Genomic DNA, 12,865 nt, shown 5'->3' with positions numbered 1-12,865 from the left:
TGGTGTCAGGCTTCTCCCTGCTGTCATGTTGTTTCTGTTCCACCAAGTTATCTCCTCCTGCACTGCGTGCGTAACAACCACTAGATCCTCCCAACTTCCGTTTGCTTGTGACCATTGCTGTTGTAGCCATTCCTGGAATGGTCTCATGTGCAGGCGTACATTCGGCACCAGCTGGATACACGACGCCATCATCCCCATCATCTTGCTCACAGCCCTCACTGTCAGAGCTCGCCCCTTCTGGTAGAGCCGCGTCTCCCTCAGTAGTGCATCTGTCCTCCTGTCGCTGGGCACTACTGTACTGTTGAGGGAGTTGATTTTCGCCCCCAGGAAAATCTTCACCTGTTCCGGTTCCAGCGATGACTTGCCCCAGTGGATCGAGAACCCCAGATTCGTGAGGGTGTCTGTTACGCGTTTTGCGTGCCTCTCGCACTTCTTGCGTGAGTTTGCCTTGACCAGCCAGTCGTCTAAGTAGGGGTAGACATGGATTCCCTGTCTTCGTAGGTGGGCCGCGACCGCCGACAGGCATTTTGTAAAGACCCTTGGTGCCGATTTTAATCCGAAGGCCAGGGTTGTGAACTGGTAGTGTTCCTGTTCAATGTTGAATCTTAGAAGGCCCTTGTGTCTTCTGTTTATTGGGATGTGAAGGTAGGCATCCTTGAGGTCCACGGTGACCATGAAGTCTCCGTCTCTTATTTGGGGCAGTACCTCCTGCAGCGAAGTCATTTTGAACTTCTGCGTTCTGATGAACTTGTTTAGGTAACGCAGGTCCAGGATGGGTCTGAGGTTTCCGTCTACTTTCGGGACCACGAAGTAGTTTGAGTAGACCCCTTTGTTGCGTTCTCTGAACGGTACTGCCTCTATGGCTCTCTTTTCTAGAAGTTTCCGTGTTTCTTCTCTGAGTAGTGCCAGTTCTTGGGCCGATCTGTCTTCCCTTTGGTTTCCTGTTTGGAGGTCTTTTCTCCAACTCTACGCAGTATCCGTACTGCATGATCTTCCGTATCCACTTGTCTGTGGTTATACGCCGCCACTCCTGAAGGTAGAACCTCAGTCTTCCGCCTACTGGCGTTGTATGCTCGTAGGCTTTTGAATATTCTTTTCCCCCTGATGTTACTTTTTTGCGCCTCACCCTTGGGGGCATGACGAGGGTAGGCGTCCTCTTGCGTGCTGAGTCACTTTGATGAGGGCTGTTCGCCCCCTCTCCTCCTTTGGCCACGTCCGTTCCCTCTCCCGCGAAAGGACTGGCCCCGAGGTTGGTACTGCCAGTTTTGCTTCTGCTGACCTTGTCCGTGACTTTCACCCTGCTGACCCTGCTGGAACGTCTGGTGCGACGGCCCCTGCTGGCTTCCTCCCCTACCGTAGGGTCTCCTCGAGGGATTGCCTCGCCTCATTCCCCTCAGCTGTAGGGCCCCCATGGACCTCGCCGTTTCGTTTTCTTTTTTCAGCTGGGTGAGCTTCTCGTCCACTGTTGCTCCGAACAGTGTCTCTCCGTTGAAGGGGGTGCCAAGGATGTTGTTCTGCACCTCCGGTTTGAATCCCGAGATTCTTAGCCATGCATGCCTTCTCTCGGTGACCCCTATGGCCATGAGTCTTGCTGAAGTCTCTGCCCCGTCCAACGCCGTCTTTATACACGAGTTGGGGATGTTCTTGCCTTCGTCTATCAGGTGTGAGGCTCTCTGGCGGTATTCTTCGGGGAGGTGCTTTACTAGCTCCCCCATCTCGTCCCAGTGCTGGTACTGGTGTCTATTGAGGAGTGCATTGGAATTCGCCATGCGCCAGTGCATTGCGGCGTTCCTCTCGACCTTTCTTCCTGTGAGGTCTATCCTCCTGCTCTCCTTATCAGGTGGTGGGCCCGAAGTTGCTGGTACGTTGGCCCTTCTCCTGGCCGTGGAAGCTATGATGGAGTCGGCGGTCACGCTACCCTTGATGTAAGGGGGGTCCAGGGAGGAGTGCTTATATTTCTTCTCTGTCCTGGGCGTGATCGACCGGCAGGTCGCTGGTTCCTTGAAGGCTTCTCTCCCCTGATTCATCACACTTTGTAGCATGGGGAGGAACTGGCTCCTTGTCTGGATGGGGAGCAGGGTCTCGAGGAGAAAATCGGCTTTCGGCTTCTCCTCGTCGAGTTTGACGCCGAAGGCTGTTGCTGCGCTCCTGACCACCATATTGTACACCCCGATGTCGTCGGGTGGCGAAGGCCTCGAAGGGTACGTGTCCATGGGCTCCTCCGGGTTTTCGGTGTCGAGATCCTGCCATTCGATGTCGTGGCTGGTAGATGGCGCCGAGTCGTAGAACGACTGTAGGTCTTCTTCCTCGGCTTCACCATCATAATAGGGCTCTTCTTCCTCTTCGAGATCCCTTGTTAGTCCTTCGGTGTCGAATTCGTCCTCGACCTCGACGACGTCCGCCGATGAAACCGTTGGAATCTTGAATTCCTTCATCTTGGCGTCGAACTCCTTCTTCCTTTGAAGGATGTTCTCCATTTCGGCCTCGAGCCGCCTCTTCTTTTTTTCCATCTCGGAGATGCTTTAGGCGTCGACCGCGGGTCTTTTCGATGAAACTTGCGTCGACGTCGGCCGTTCTTTCAGCGTCGATCGGCCCGTTTCCTGGGTTGTCTTCGTCGACCCTTGCTTTTCGGCGTCTTTCGGCACCAGGGAGTCCTTTTCTATGGATCCGCTCGGCCTCTTGTCCATGGTTCCCCCTTTGGTCGTCGAAGTTTTCGGCGCCGGGGCTCCCTTCGTGGACTTAGACTCTGATTTTCTCAAGTCACCCTCGTGTTTGAGGTACTCTGTTTTGCGCTCGACGATTCTCTTACCTCGTCTTCTTTTTTCTTGTCGGTCTCTACGACCGTGAAGTTTTCGGCTGTCTCGGCGACGTTGTCCTCGTCGTCCGTGGAGAGGCCCAGATCGTAGAGCGACGGGGCCTTACCCTTGCCATCCATGCCGGCGTTGGCTCTTCTCTGCCGATCTCTCACCCTGAGCGTCTTCGGCGCGAAGGCTGAGCAGGCGTTGCAGTCCTTACTCTGGTGTTCGACCGGTAGGCAGAGGTTGCAGACCGGATGCTGGTCCTTCTGCGCGAACTTGTGGTGGCAGTTTGGGCAGAACTTGAATGGCGTCTTGTCCATTGCGCTCAGGGCCTCTGGGTGCGCATTCTCCAAGGTCGTCGAAGAAAAAGGGCGCTGAACCTCCTTTCTTCGCGCTCCTGATGAAATCTCTTCCTTTCCTGTGATATCCTCTAGTATTTATCGACGAAACTCGCTTTTCTTTCTTCTTCCTTCGAGTGTAATTCTGGAGCTTCCCGATGACGATCCAGACCCAATGGCGGACAAAAGAATCTGAAGATGGCGCCCCAAAGGTGGGACTTCCGCAGGAAGCACGAGGACGTCACGGGAGGTGCACCAAATGGTGGTCGTCGACGCCCACCTGGGCTACAAAAAAAAAAAACAAAAAAAACAAAGAAAAGACTACGAATCCGGACCCAACCACAAGATCGCGGAATAATGCACAGCATAGTGAATCCAGAAAGATTCACGCTGCAAAAGAATGTCTTTCTTCTGATTCAAATGAAATCTGTGCAAAGGAGAACACCATGCTTTCTGTTGGAAGGAGCTGGCTGCGGTCATCTAACATCAGGGGCTGGGTAAATACATCTCTTTTCATGTGTGCTAGAACGCATGCTCTTGCAGAGGAGCTGAGCTGGGCGCTGTTAAAAAGAAGGATTCACGCCTGCAAGGAACATAGGTGCAGAGTGGTGCAACTTACATGGATCCCACAGCCTGCAAGACTGCAGCCTACAAGGAACATAGGTGCAGAGTGGTGCAACTTGCATGGATCCCACAGCCTGCAAGACTGCAGCCTGCAAGGAGCATAGGTGCAGAGTGCTGCAACTTGCATGGATCCCATAGCCTGCAAGACTGAAGCCTACAAGGAACATAGGTGCAGAGTGGTGCGACTTGCATGGATCCCACAGCCTGGAAGACTGCAGCCTACAAGGAACATAGGTGCAGAGTGGTGCAACTTGCATGGATCCCACAGCCTGCAAGACTGTAGCCTACAAGGAACATAGGTGCAGAGTGCTGCAACTTGCATGGATCCCACGGCCTGCAAGACTGCAGCCTACAAGGAGCATAGGTGCAGAGTGCTGCAACTTGCATGGATCCCACGGCCTGCAAGACTGCAGCCTACAAGGAACATAGGTGCAGAGTGCTGCAACTTGCACGGATCCCACGGCCTGCAAGACTGCAGCCTACAAGGAGCATAGGTGCAGAGTGGTGCAACTTGCACAGATCCCACGGCCTGCATGACTGCAGCCTACAAGGAACATAGGTGCAGAGTGGTGCAACTTGCATGGATCCCACAGCCTGCAAGACTGCAGCCTAGAAGGAGCATAGGTGCAGAGTGGTGCAACTTGCATGGATCCCAAAGCCTGCAAGACTGCAGCCTACAAGGAGCATAGGTGCAGAGTGCTGCAACTTGCATGGATCCCACGGCCTGCAAGACTGCAGCCTACAAGGAACATAGGTGCAGAGTGCTGCAACTTGCACGGATCCCACGGCCTGCAAGACTGCAGCCTACAAGGAGCATAGGTGCAACTTGCACAGATCCCACGGCCTGCAAGACTGCAGCCTACAAGGAACATAGGTGCAGAGTGGTGCAACTTGCATGAATCCCACAGCCTGCAAGACTGCAGCCTACAAGGAGCATAGGTGCAGAGTGCTGCAACTTGCATGGATCCCACGGCCTGCAAGACTGCAGCCTACAAGGAGCATAGGTGCAGAGTGCTGCAACTTGCATGGATCCCACAGCCTGCAAGACTGCAGCCTGCAAGGAACATAGGTGCAGAGTGGTGCAGCCTGCAAGGAACATAGGTGCAGAGTGCTGCAACTTGCATGGATCCCACAGCCTGCAAGACTGCAGCCTACAAGGAACATAGGTGCAGAGTGCTGCAACTTGCATGGATCCCATGGGCTGCAAGACTGCAGCCTACAAGGAACATAGGTGCAGAGTGCTGCAACTTGCACGGATCCCACAGCCTGCAAGACTGCAGCCTACAAGGAACATAGGTGCAGAGTGGTGTAACTTGCATGGATCCCATAGCCTGCAAGACTGCAGCCTGCAAGGAACATAGGTGCAGAGTGGTGCAACTTGCATGGATCCCACGGCCTGCAAGACTGCAGCCTGCAAGGAGCATAGGTGCAGAATGGTGCAACTTGCATGGATCCCATAGCCTGCAAGACTGCAGCCTGCAAGGAACATAGGTGCAGAGTGGTGCAAATTGCATGGATCCCACGGCCTGCAAGACTGCAGCCTGCAAGGAGCATAGGTGCAGAGTGCTGCAACTTGCATGGATCCCACAGCCTGCAAGGAACATAGGTGCAGAGTGGTGCAACTTGCATGGATCCCACAGCCTGCAAGACTGCAGCCTACAAGGAACATAGGTGCAGAGTGCTGCAACTTGCATGGATCCCACAGCCTGCAAGACTGCAGCCTACAAGGAGCATAGGTGCAGAGTGCTGCAACTTGCATGGGTCATACGGCCTGCAAGACTGCAGCCTACAAGGAACATAGGTGCAGTGTGGTGCAACGTGCATGGATCCCATAGCCTGCAAGACTGCAGCCTGCAAGGAACATAGGTGCAGAGTGCTGCAACTTGCATGGATCCCATGGGCTGCAAGACTGCAGCCTACAAGGAACATAGGTGCAGAGTGCTGCAACTTGCACGGATCCCACAGCCTGCATCCTACAAGGAACATAGGTGCAGAATGGTGCAACTTGCATGGATCCCACGGCCTGCAAGACAGCAGCCTACAAGGAACATAGGTGCAGAGTGGTGCAACTTGCATGGATCCCACAGCCTGCAAGACTGCAGCCTGCAAGGAACATAGGTGCAGAGTGCTGCAAATTGCATGGATCCCACGGCCTGCAAGACTGCAGCCTGCAAGGAGCATAGGTGCAGAATGATGCAACTTGCATGGATCCCACGGCCTGCAAGACTGCAGCCTGCAAGGAACATAGGTGCAGAGTGGTGCAACTTGCATGGATCCCACGGCCTGCAAGACTGCAGCCTTCAAGGAACATAGGTGCAGAGTGGTGCAACTGGCATGGATCTCACGGCCTGCAAGACTGCAGCCTACAAGGAGCGTAGGTGCAGAGTGCTGCAACTTGCATGGATCTCACGGCCTGCAAGACTGCAGCCTACAAGGAGCGTAGGTGCAGAGTGCTGCAACTTGCATGGATCCCACAGCCATTTTCTTACGAATGTCCTGCACGCCTCAAACTTTAGTAAAATGAGGCATTTTTTTCACATTTCTATGAGGATTTGTTCCGGAATCTGTGGGGATCCCAAACATTCCTGCTACCAGCAATTTCCACAGCCCTCCAGGAAGTACAACACCCCTCTTGTGTGGATAGCAGGGACATCTTAAGGCTTTTGGGGGCCCAGGGCCAAACACATTTTCGGGCCCCTGTTCAGATCAGTTTTGAATTTATGATCCAGTTTCAGCCCTTTTATGCCTTCTTTGGCCAGGTCGCTGGCAGTGCACAGGCACACTCAACTAAATTCAAAATGTGTTAGTGATGTTTGTTTTCAATATGTAATAGAGCAGCTGCTCACTACTATTACTACAAATAATCTCTGTGACACCCTCCCATTTCTCACATGTGCTGTCGTGTTTTGCTCTAAAAGAAACGTTTTTTATGGCTGTTGGATGAAAGATAAACACAGTATTTCTCAGCAAAATGTCTGCCATAGACTCTCATTCAAAACCCCACATAAAAATAGTATTTAAAACAATCTGTTTAAGAATTATACGAGGTCATCAGGGCATAGGGTGACCAACTGGCACAGGTGCAAATTCAGGACGGTGAGTGTAAAAATTCAGGACAAAGGGTCAAAATTCAGGACAAAAATTCAGGACAGGAGGTCAAAATTCAGGACAAAACATCGGGGCAAAAGGTACATTTTACAGACACATCAGAGGAGGTCGCACTATAGTATACAAGTAATCCCATCTATACCCAAACATATTCATCCATTTGCAAACCTATCCATCATGTATCCTTCCTTCCATCCATCCCTCCATCCACACTTTCACTCATACATACATCCATCCATCCTTTCACCCTATCCATTCGTATATTCATCCATCCAGTCTTCCACCCATCCATCCACTCACTCACCCATCCAGCCATCCTTTCACTTATTCATCCATCCACCCAGTCACTCATCCTTCCACCCATTCACCTTTTCAGTCATCCATCCATCCTCCCTTTCTCTCTCCATTGACCCTTTCACTTAGCCATCCTTCCTTCCATCCACCCAGCCTTCTACTCATCCACTCATGAATCCATCCATTGACCCCATCACTCATCCATCCTTTTACTCATCTATCCACCCATTCACTTACCCATCATCCACCCTTTCACTCATCCATCCACCCTTTCGCTTATTATCCATCCATTCACCCTTTCATTCATCCATTCACCATTTCACTAATCCATCCAGTCATCCACTCATCCCTTCACTCATTCACTCGCCCACCTTTTCATATTAATTATGAGCTGAGTCTCTGCAGAGTTGCATACAAAAGAGGCCCATCAAGAATTTCACCCTTGCTGTAGTTCCTAAGGTAAGTTCTAGGATAGGCCATGGGACGGACATACCACCCACCCTGAATCTAAAATGGCGAGCTTCTTCTCCGGATATCGATGAACGCAGAAATTGAGCAGGCAGGTTGAGCTCAGTAACTTGCTGGCAATTAACACAACCCCTTAATCGGTCACAAGGGACAGAGGGACTCCTAAAGTTGCAACCAGGCCCAGGCTGCTGGCTGCCTTCAGTACACGCCGAGGTCCGCCTCAGATGCTTACCTCATTCTTGACCGGTGAAAGTCGAGGTGGAGAGCCACGAGTCCTGGGGCAAAGGTATGGGGGCCAGTTGCACAGCAGACTTCTCTATGTATGCGGTGGGGTAGTAGCAACGCAACCGCCATAGTAGTGCTTCCGAAGACCTGCTAAAGCAGGGAAATATACTAAAAAGTGATCCCAAGCCCTGGAGCCTAAGCGCGGCTCGACCTTCTGTTGGCCATTGGTTGTACAGTGTATATACATGAGTAGCTATATAAGCTATAAATTAAATACATGTGAGAGAGGGGCTAAGAAGAGATGAGGGGCACCATGGTGGGTGGTAGTCAGGGAATACATAAAGAAGGTCTTGGAAGGGGCACCAACAAAGATTGTCGCCCTGGGCGCCACTAATGCACATAGTTTAGCGTTCAACAGTTCTTCCAGAGCCTTTGCAGCAACCACCTATAACGTTTTGGTCCGGTTTTTGTGGCACACAGTTACACAAAAGCTACGCCTCGTTGTTTAAAATAAGTTTGCCATTTGCAAACAAATACAGAGCAGAGACGTTTTAAGACAAGGGCAAAGTGTGCAACTTCCAAAGACCCCAAGCTATAAAGCCCCCTCCCACCCCTAGGAAGATGATCTATTTCTATATTATTTATCTCAACGTACCCCCCTCTCCTGTGTAGTTTTAAGGCTTGTTGGGCCCCAAGGGAAGACATATATCAGCTGTTTAGAGAAGTGTGGCTCAATGATTAGAGCGGCAGACCCTGATGCAGAGGTCTAGCCCGGGACCAGGGTTCAATTCCCCACCTCGGCGGGTCTTGGGCTCAAAAAATTCCACGGACCTGATAATTCTCGCCTCGGTGCCTATTCCAATCATGGAGTCCCACTCTGCAACTCTGGGCAATAGCTTGCTTAATCTCCACAACGGCCCCCACAACGCTAAGGATGCCTGGCCTCCACCTTGGGGGTGCCCAGGAGTGGACGCCTCACAGGGAAAGCCAGGATGGGTTCCACAGCGGTATTCATACAAGCGCCTTGAGACCCTTGCGGGTGAGTAGTGTGCTATACAAGTATCAATTTACTGTTTCTGCATGATTCAGTTTCTAAAACTAACATAGTTTAATATTTTTGTGCATTATGTAAGCCTCAGTTTTCAGAAAATGGTTAATAAAATTCACAAATGTTCCGAACAGGGGGCCCCTAAACATGTCATGCACAGGGCCCCGAAAATCATTACGATGACCATGATACAGGGCAGTAGCTATCAACGGTGGAGAAGGAGCAGCGACACCGGGTCCATTGCACACCAATTACTGTTGCCTTTTACTGTGTAAACAGACAGCGGGGTGACATTATCATGCTTGCACTGGGGCCCAGTGCTCTCGTGTTACACCACCGCACAGAGACCATGTTGTATCTGTCATTTAATCTGTTTAATGCGTTGTGTGATGAGGATCTCCTGAAGAATAGCCAGAACTGCAGGAAACCTCCAAAAATGCATTAGGCTCGGATTCTGACATTAACAGTTCCCAAGCCTCCAATCCAGCCAATGGCGCCTTGAGGCCTGGTCCCTTTAGAACGTGTTTTACTGAGTCTACAGGTCAGGGGTCGAGTAAGGGTCCTGAAAAATGTAAAAAGGGAAAGGCTCAAAACGTGCTCTGCACGTCCAGATGTGCCATGGCTGGGTACCCTAAAGCTGTTCTCATTGGCCCTGAATCAGGGCCAATGAGAGCACTCCTGTAGAGTACCAGCGAGCTCTAGGATTGGCATTAGAAAGGCATATGATTGGCTGTCACCCAACAGCTGGTAAAATTACGGACAAATGGCGTCCGTTAAAGAAACCTTCATGGACAGACGGCCGAAATTACGGACTGTCCGTGAAATTTACGGACGCTTGGTCACCCTATCAGGGCAAGGCTCTCTGCAGAACAGAGCTGGATCTATCGGGGGGCCCCTGAAAGGCTGGGTCCCTGGGCCAGAGCCCACTTTGCCCATGCCTTGAAACGTCTCTGGTGGATAGGCCTTTTGTCCAGGAAGGAATGGATGAACACTGACCATATGATGTTAATGTGGTCTTTGCACTCGCCCTGGTTTGGTCCGTTCTTGCCTCATGTAATTGGCCTTGCCACATATTTGGGTACTGTTTTATCTCTATTTTTGAGCAAGGGGGCACAATGGGGGTAAGAAAAGTAGGACGACTGCTGGTGCCATTATGGGGTGAGGTCAGTGGAATAACATTAACCCTGTGGGGGGGGCAGAGCTCCAGGAGGCTCCCGTCTGGTACTGTGAATGGGCAGTGGGCCCCTGAGAGCGATGGGCCTCTGAGAACTCTTGACTGGATCCAGAACTCGGAGGCCCCCTCCATGTATTTGCAGGGGGGCCCTCAAGTTTCCTTACATTACTGGGTGGGGGCACCAACTGATGCCTGAGCACTTAAAAATATTTCCTGAGAGTCTAGGTGGGCCGATTGGGTAGTAGTGCCCCCAATCTGCCCCGGGGTGGGTGCAGAAACATTGATGCCTTTTTTGGGGTGGTGGCCTGGCTCCATGCCAAAGAAGACCACCCCCACCTTCTTTTTTAATATAAATCGCTGGTGGTCTAGCTCCCTGCTGCCCCCAGGGGGGGAAATTGGGGGTAACCTCCTCAAGCAGCCCCCCGTCAGCTGGAAATGAGGGACTTGACCTTGCCCTGGGGGTCACCCCTCCCTCATAAGTATCCCTGGGGCCTAGAGGGTGGATCCCAGCTTGGGGATTGCCCTCCTGCAGTTATCTCCAAGTAGAGATCCACTTGGGAAAGGTACCGCTGTACAACAGGACATTGTTGCCTTTCCAGCGATACCTCTCCCGCTTGCTTCGGGGCTCGCGCATTGATCAAAGTGATACCACTCGGTGCCTACCGGTGCTGATTGGTTTCACTTTCAATCAGTGTGACATCAGGGCCCTGTGCACGCTATTCATTACACTGGATTGAAAAAGGGAAGTTCATTCCTTGAAACCCAACATTTGTTTTTGTTTTTTAAATCTTTCTCGTGCTTGCACCAGAAGGATTTTCTTTTTCCCTGTGCTTGACGACCTGTTCATGTCAAGGGCACTACAAAAGGAGCGCACTCACCCACCTGGAACCCTCCATTTCATGTTCTTCTGCCCTTGATAACGGCCTTCTGCCTCTTTTCTGGCTACAAAATAAAGTGAGACAAAAGCGCGGCTCTTAACCAGACCGCGTCCTCGGCAATGAAAGGTAGTTTGCCCTGCACCAGGTCTACCACAACTATTAAATACCTGGGCATTCACATCACTAACGACCTGTCACTGACTGCTCAAAGAGACATGGACATGCTGTTGGCTAAAACCGCCCTAGATTTTCAGATATGGCCACTTTTGCGACTCTCCAGTTATAAATTTGGAATGACTCGTATGAGTTTTCCACCCCGTCTGCTGCACAAACCCAACAAGCTCTGTAAGGCCTACATTTGGGATGGCCAACAGCCCCAGCTCAAACTTTACAAACTGCAAGCAGACACTGGTTCTGGAGGCCTCGGCTTGCCCGAGATGATGCTGTACTACAGAGCTCCAGGAGTATTTCTGGAACAGCCCGATCGGGTACAGATTGAACGGCATCTCATTGGAGAACCAGTACCTTATGACCTCGTCTACAATGCTCCCACCACGACAGAGGGGAAAGATAACCCTCTTCTCAGGGAAGCCCTGAATACCTGGGTCACTGCGCATAGGCAGCTGAAGGTCCACCCCTTCCTCCACGCAGCTGTCCCTATCTGGAGCAACAGATCTATAATGATCGAAGGCCTCCCAGTGGCAACTGAATGGACTGAAATCATTTGAGCCTTACAGGAGGAGTTCCAACTGGGGGCACAACAGGAATGGAAGTACCCCAATTACGAGTTTCTCCCTAGTTCAAAACGGTCACTGGACTCCCCCATTCCTGCTCAGCCTTACACCACTACTTGCGCAAATGGAGCTCTGTGCAGGAATCCTTTCTGGATTATATAAAGCTTTGCTGGAAGAGATCATTGAACGCCCTCTCTGGACCCTGCCAGAGGACAAGTGGCAAGTAAAGCTTGTTAGGGATTACTCTGACTCAGACTGGTTGGAACTTTTGGATACTCATGGTAGAGGTCTCCGTGAGGCGCGGCCGAAGCTTAGTTACTTCAAACTGCTGCATGACTGGCACTGGGGGCCTCAATGTTGCAGGAGGCCCACCTCACCATAACATCTGCCTGTTGGAGGTCACCCAAACGGTGACATCTTACATCTGGTTGGGACCTGCGTACCCCTCCAAACATATTGGTGCGCCAGGTTATGGACACAAACTCGTGCAACCATCACAACTTACAACTGTCTGTTGAACTGATCTTTTTACACGGCACCCTGAAACTGCCTGACCATGAAATGGTGGGTAGCTACGTCACTGGCTGTGGCCTCAGTCACTATTCTCAGACACTGGAAACATAAACTACCTCCTACCCATGCGGAGTGGCTACAGGACGTCCGTAGCAGCATCTCACGAGCAACTCATGTACCAGATGATGGACCAAACTTCAATTTTTTTTTAACATATTTGACTCTCTTTCATGCCAATGGTACTTCTCTTTTGATAAGCCACTTCGAAGCTGTGACCGTTCCTGCCCGGTCCTACAGCTTCTTGCCAGGCTCACCCCTTCCATTATAAACCTGAACCACTTGAAAGGACTGTAGAGTCTCCGCCCACACTTGTTCCCCCTCCCCCTCTTGATAGGACCACAGAGATGCACAGGCCAACAGACTGTTTAACTTTGAGAGTCTGATTGTGTTTCAACAGCTTTCTGTACTTCGTTCTCAGTTGACAAGCATTACTTGTTAACGTAACACTCACAAAGATTGAAGAATGGTTGATAAAAATGGCCAATAAAGAAATATTATTAAAAAAAGCAAAAGGAGTGTGCATGACTTGAACAATTAAACAAGCACACTTAAGAGGTTAAAGACTTTTCATATTATAAATAAACATTACCAAAATACAAAACA

The 12,865-nt window shown here is 51.1% G+C and overlaps 1 protein-coding gene across 2 annotated transcripts in view; it reads right to left on the bottom strand.

Moving 5' to 3' along the window:
• Nucleotides 1–12,865, bottom strand: part of LOC146868866 (histo-blood group ABO system transferase-like) — a 547,149-nt gene that overhangs the window by 234,216 nt on the left and 300,068 nt on the right. The window lies entirely within an intron of this gene.

This window comes from Triturus cristatus, chromosome 1_2, assembly GCF_964204655.1.
Source record: "Triturus cristatus chromosome 1_2, aTriCri1.1, whole genome shotgun sequence".
Taxonomy (NCBI): Eukaryota; Metazoa; Chordata; class Amphibia; order Caudata; family Salamandridae; genus Triturus; species Triturus cristatus.
The sequence above is the reverse complement of the archived record's forward strand: the minus strand, read 5'-3'. Positions and strand labels throughout refer to the sequence as shown.